This window comes from Alosa pseudoharengus, unplaced genomic scaffold (genome assembly GCF_046254945.1).
Source record: "Alosa pseudoharengus isolate Yale_2024_CS ecotype anadromous, Long Island Sound unplaced genomic scaffold, YU_APseudo_1.1 YU_APseudo_1.1_scf_1, whole genome shotgun sequence".
Classification (NCBI taxonomy): domain Eukaryota; kingdom Metazoa; phylum Chordata; class Actinopteri; order Clupeiformes; family Clupeidae; genus Alosa; species Alosa pseudoharengus.
The window spans coordinates 24,226,145-24,232,144 of record NW_027468564.1 but is presented as its reverse complement, the minus strand read 5'-3'; the positions used below and the strand labels follow the sequence as shown (position 1 = coordinate 24,232,144).

General features: G+C 38.5%; 1 long non-coding RNA gene across 1 annotated transcript; it reads right to left on the bottom strand.

Moving 5' to 3' along the window:
- Window positions 1-4,699: 4,699 nt before the first annotated feature.
- Window positions 4,700-5,714, bottom strand: LOC143123875 (uncharacterized). Its single transcript, XR_012986935.1, has 3 exons — window positions 5,583-5,714; window positions 5,229-5,338; window positions 4,700-5,102 (listed from the first exon to the last, which is right to left on the bottom strand). It is a non-coding gene; the product is annotated as an uncharacterized LOC143123875 (long non-coding RNA).
- Between the last annotated feature and the right edge of the window lie 286 nt (window positions 5,715-6,000).

The window sequence follows — 6,000 nt, the reverse complement described above, 5'->3', positions numbered from 1 at the left end:
GTGGGTTGGGGTATAAGTATTTGTATTGTGATTTGTGATTCTGTTGTGTTCTGATTCAGTTTTGATAAATAAAATTAGCACTATTTCTCATGTATGTTGCCGAGTCAGATACTGTCCATCTGTTCAAGTTTGTATAACAGCATCTTTACCCTGGTCAATGCATTTCATAGTGAAGTGTACTACTTTTATAAGCTGTTCTCACTAGTTGGCCCATATCTTTTCTTAAAAATTGAAACTGGGTTATGTCGATCTTATTCAGGACGTCTTCTGTCCAATAATTGTGTCTTGAAAACATATTAAAATGACTAAAGAACATACAAAAAACAACTATACAACTTCAAGAAAAGATGTTCATTCTGGCTCCTCTATGGACATGAAATATTTACGTTTCGTAAACAGTTTTAACTGCTCTTAAATACCAATACCATGACAAAAAGTATCATTCAATAGAACATTATTGTAAACAGACCCTTATGAGAACATTAACATTTACATCATGTGTGTTTGTGTGTGTGGGTGTGTGTGTGTGTTTCTGTATGTGCGTGAATGTGTGTGAACACTGGTGATTCACATGCACAGTGCATGACAACATGACTGACAACATGAACTGTGTGTGTGTGTGTGTGTGAGTGAGAAAGGAGGTGTAAATGTGTGTGTGTGCGTGTGTGTGTGTGTGTGTGTGTGTGTGTGTGTTTGTGCGTGTGCATGTGTGGGTGCGTGTGAGTGTTTCTGTGTGTGTACATGCATGTGTGTGCAAACATTGGTCGTTTTCCTGCACATGTAGCAACATGACAACATGAACTGACAACAGGAAATGTGTGTGCGTGTGTGTGTACATGTGTGTGTATGCAGTGTTGGGAGTAACGGCGTTTAAGTTTAACGGCGTTACTAACGGCGTTAATTTGTCAATAACGGAGTAATCTAATTAATTACTTTTTACAACGTTACAACGCCGTTAACGTTACTGGACGTTAAATGCGGTGCGTTAGGCTACTTACTTTGCATTGATTAAATAAACTGTAATCCGAACGCACCCTTGGCTCACAGCTAGGAGGTGGGTTAATAACGACGTAAGCGATTATGATTGGCTAAGGCAGAGTCATGTTTCATGATAGCCAATCAGAGCCAGTGTTTTTACACACTTGCCAGCACACGCGCCACACACACGCAACAGCTAAAGTAGAGATTCGATGAAACAGCAGAGGTCAGGAGCAATCCGATGAAAAGTTGGCATTTTCAAGGTGGAGATATAAGCACTACTTCAAATTCATTGTGGTCAAAGGCAAGAACGTTCATGTAATGTGTAGGCTACATTATGTCCAGGAGCGAAGACTTTGTCGACATCCGTTGTGAGCAACTCTTATTTAATGAGGCATCTTACACACGCATCCAAGCTAGTGGCCAAAAACACAGATAGCCTACCTCCACCACAGAAGGACTCGGAGCAAAGTCCTCCAAGCAGCAAAAGCTAGATCTTTCTGCCTCACAACAAAAACCTATGACACAGGCTGAAGTCAACCGTAGGTCTGTCGATGTGCAATATCTTGAATTTCCCCTTGGGGATCAATAAAGTATCTATCTATCTAATAAATATCGAAAGTTATGTAGCCTACAAACACCTGTCTGTTCTACTAATTTCAACTGGCTTTTCAAAACTGCTCAAAAAATCCAAATTCTTTGACATATAGCAACTTTTTTTTTAACAGTAACGCAAATAGTTACTTTCCCTGGTAACGAGTTACTCTTATCATAGAGTACTAACTCAGTTACTTTTTGGAACAAGTAGTGAGTAACTATAACTAATTACTTTTTTAAAGTAACGTTCCCAACACTGTGTGTATGTGTCTGTTTGTGGGTGTGTGTGTGGGGGGGTGTTTCTGTGTGTGCTTGCATGCCTTTGTGTGCGAACATTGGAGCGATTGCTCTAAGACTACAGGGGAAGCTCAGCCTCCTCTAAAATATCACGGAAAATCGCATCAAATAACACTATTACATTAGCTTCTAGCCTACTATTCCAACTAGAACATGCTGAAAAAATGTTCAACTTCATGGCTAGTTTGTTCAGCAATAAGGTTTTGCCAGTCATTTATCGTGATTTCGCACCCGTAATACATTGCTGTAACAACACAAACACAAAAAAACATGCAAAAAACCCATAGACGCTCGGCTTCACTGGCTTTCAATGGCACTACAGAGTGGGCTGATCTCAGTGCAGAAAAGCTACACGTTTATTGGACAAGCGCCACAAAATCGTCATTTCCAGGGAAGCCCGGCGTCTCTGGGAGTGAATGGGACAGTGGGATGGCCCGGACGCCGAGCTTCTGTATGATGATTGGAGGAACCGTCATAGAGGCTGGACTCTTTTTGATTGACAGCATATGTCGCGATCTGACAGGAAGTGGTTCAAGTTCAAGGCAGGGATGCGTTAACGTTAGTGTTGGCAGGAGACAAGGCAAGTTACAGCTCAAATTCTCATAATTTGGGAGCAATACAGTCGGTTTCTATTTGTCTTTGTAAATAGCATACTGTAAATAAAACCGTAATGTGGAGTTACAGAGTTTGTGACTTGCTTTTGTTCCAGTTGTGTATTTAGGCTAAATTAGGTAGCGTGTGTAGGCTACATGCCATGTCTGCCATGCCAACTCTATACCCTACTGTTTGGGATACTTTTTGCCCTCAAAGAACAATATAGCACCTTAATAATATTAATTTAATAATTTACCATTTTTATCAGAGCTTCCCCTGTTCCAAAGAGCAGCAATCGCCACTGGTTTCTGTATGTGTGTGAATGCCTATGTGTGCGAACATTGGTGGTTCACACGTACAAGTGGCAACATGACAACATGAACTGACAACATATACTGTATGTGTGTGTGTGTGTCTGTGAGTGGGTGTACGTGTGTGTACTGCATGTGTGTCTGTTTGTGTGTGTGTGTGGGTGTGTGTGCTTCTGTGTGTGCATGCATGCATGTGTGTGGGAACATTGGTGGTAAGTTGTAGGAGTGTGTGTAAGGAGATGTCTTTTATCTCCTGGATGAAAATTATACTCTTTCCCATTCATTTCCTGGCGGTCAGTTTTTACCGTAAACAAAATAAGTGTTTCTACGTTGAATATATCACTCAAAGAAAGTAGTCAAAATCAATTCTATGTGTTCAAAAGCCTTTTGTGAAGGATATCATAAGATCGTGAGGCAATCTGATGAAAAATGCCATATTTATGGTACAGGGAATAAATCGGTCATTTTTGAACGGAACAGTGTTAGAAGGTTAAATGTTTATTGCTACACCGGACAGATGGTTCAGAAGTGCTTTTGCACACCTCTTTTGTGGGACAGGTGTGTCGGAAAAGGTGAAGTCACCAGTAAGCAGGTGAAATTCACGGTCTATGTGAACGTCAATGTCTATGTGACCGAAACGTTGTGTTATAAAGTATTTGCATGCATTAAGGACAGTGTGCGGGACTTCTTCAACAAGCATTACACCTGGTAGAGACATTCAGCATACTTCTCTTCAGAAAGAACTACATCACAAATATGTCATCACAACGTTTTGTATCGCGGTGATAATATTTTGTAGTCCTTTCTGTAGCCCATTGCCAAGTTAGAGTGAAGCTTTTCAGTGTCGCTGTGCACTTATCACTGTTAAGTATAATAAAATATTACATAATGGACCATCTTTTCATGTCCATATGTAAGACAATGTAGTGTTTCTATAGACTTTACATGTCCATGTCCAAGTAAAAGTATAATAATATGCCCAAAGCGTCTAGTGTATAAGTGTAAGCTATTCTTTATTTTAGTTCCAGGGGCTCTAATTATTTTGTAGGTGTGTGTGTGTGTGTGTATGTGTGTGTGTGTGTGTGTGTGTGCACTCTAAGAAATGGAAGTACCAGTGTGTACCTAAGTCGGTACAAATGCTTGTCGCTGGGGCAGTACCCTTTTGAAGTACAATACTGTACCCATGAATGCAGGTACATTTGTGTACCCTAGCCATCTGTACCCATCAAGGTACACTTGTGTACCTGCAATGACTAAAATGTACCTGTATAAATCATTATCACATAGTACCCTTAAAAGGTACTATTCTGTACTTCAAGGGTACAACCCCAGTGAAAATTTAAGGTGGTATAACTAAAATATATGCACAACCAGTAAGTACATTTAAATGTTTATTCTGGGGGGATATAACACACAATACTTCACATGAATACAGGTACAATAAATGTTAACATGTTCATATTAAAAACACATTCATATCAAAACATCAAAGTATCTTATATCCATATCAATATACATATTCACATAAAACATGTTATGACTCTTAATGTAAGTGTAAATAATAAAACACTTTGGTTTACAATATTTTGCCTGAGTAGCCACATTGTGTTTATACGCAGAAGGAAAAAAATATATTAATTTGCACGATAGCACTAATAACACTTTTATATGATCTATAAAATACCAATATTTGAGTTAGTAATTACTTCAACAAACCTTGTATGCTTTCAAGTTCATGTTAATACTCGTGTATAAGTGATGAAAATACAGTATCTGCTTGCCATAACCATTACACGTTGCAAAATTAACAAAGTCCTTGCAGTAACTTAGTAGCTTTGATCTTAGATCTCATTCACAGTGCATACACCATAGAATTGAGTGAACGATATGTGTGATGTAATGAGTCATATAGCGACATTTTAGAGTAGTATCTCAGAAAACAATGTGCAAGCCTTTGGGAAATATTAGCAAGCCTGTAAAAATGTACAATATATTGTTACAATGTTCATTACCTCACCAATAAATCAATTAATCAGAAAATACACTCCAATCCTTCCAATCATGAGGCGAGCCATTAAAAAGGCAAGAGTCTCAAAAGGCACCAAAGTTCAATTTCAAAAACTGGCAGAAATCCAACATATTCTTCAGGAGAGTGTGCCAAGTAAAGGTCAACAGCAGTGGAGGCTGCTGTTTTCCCCCTCTTCAACTTCTGTTCCTCTGCATATATCCACTTTGACTTAGACTGGAACCTTACTTGATCTACAGGACGTTCACATATTTTCAATAGCAGTGGTAGCCTCACCAATGACAGCAGGGGTTTTACATCTGTTGGAAGCAAAATGCACAAACCTCAGAATAAGATTTTTTTCAACCACACAAATAAATAGCCTCAGACAGATTGTGTAAAATACCTTGTCTAATACATGTATGTAACTATATCAATCTGCTCACCTGGCATAGATCAGCGCTGAGTCATTACAAGTTCCATGGACCGGCTGACTCTCCCAAACTTCTCCTTACTCCTTTTCACTCTATCTTCATGAAGAAAGCTGCCTAATCCACTAGTTTGAGAGACAAATGCCATGCAATAGAATAATATAATTAAACAAAATGACACAACAATGAAATAGCACAAAGATAATCTTAACCAATATATAAATTGCTATTGGACTAAAAGTTGTCTGTATTATTATAATTTGCATAATTTATTATGCAATACTTTTCTATATGTATTTGTACTTTTCTATATGTAACATCAATAAGAAAAATACCATTACAAAAAAAACACCAAGTTGGGTAACTTACGTAGCCATTAGATCCTTTAGGAAAGGTAAGCTTACTTCCAAGTGGTCATATTCTGCCTTGATGGGTATCTGTGAGAAGGATTAACGTTAGATTTACATTAGACCATTATCAAGCTCTGAGTAACTTTATAACATTATAGAATGGTTCTGTTGCTCCCTCTAGCTTCTAACTAGATAAGCAATGACAAACAGGATGTTTTGGTGAACATAGGCAACTCAACTAATTCATTTTCACCTAAACAAAATGACGGTGTTGAGAGTGATCATGCTTACTGCATGTATGCACATACCAGGCTTCTTTCACCTGCACTACCGTTGATATTAAACCAGCCTTTCAGGGAAGTTAGCAAGTAGCAGCTATGTATGGCTAACAGTGCTAGGATATGCGCATATATCTATGGGCTAAGCTAGTTAGGATA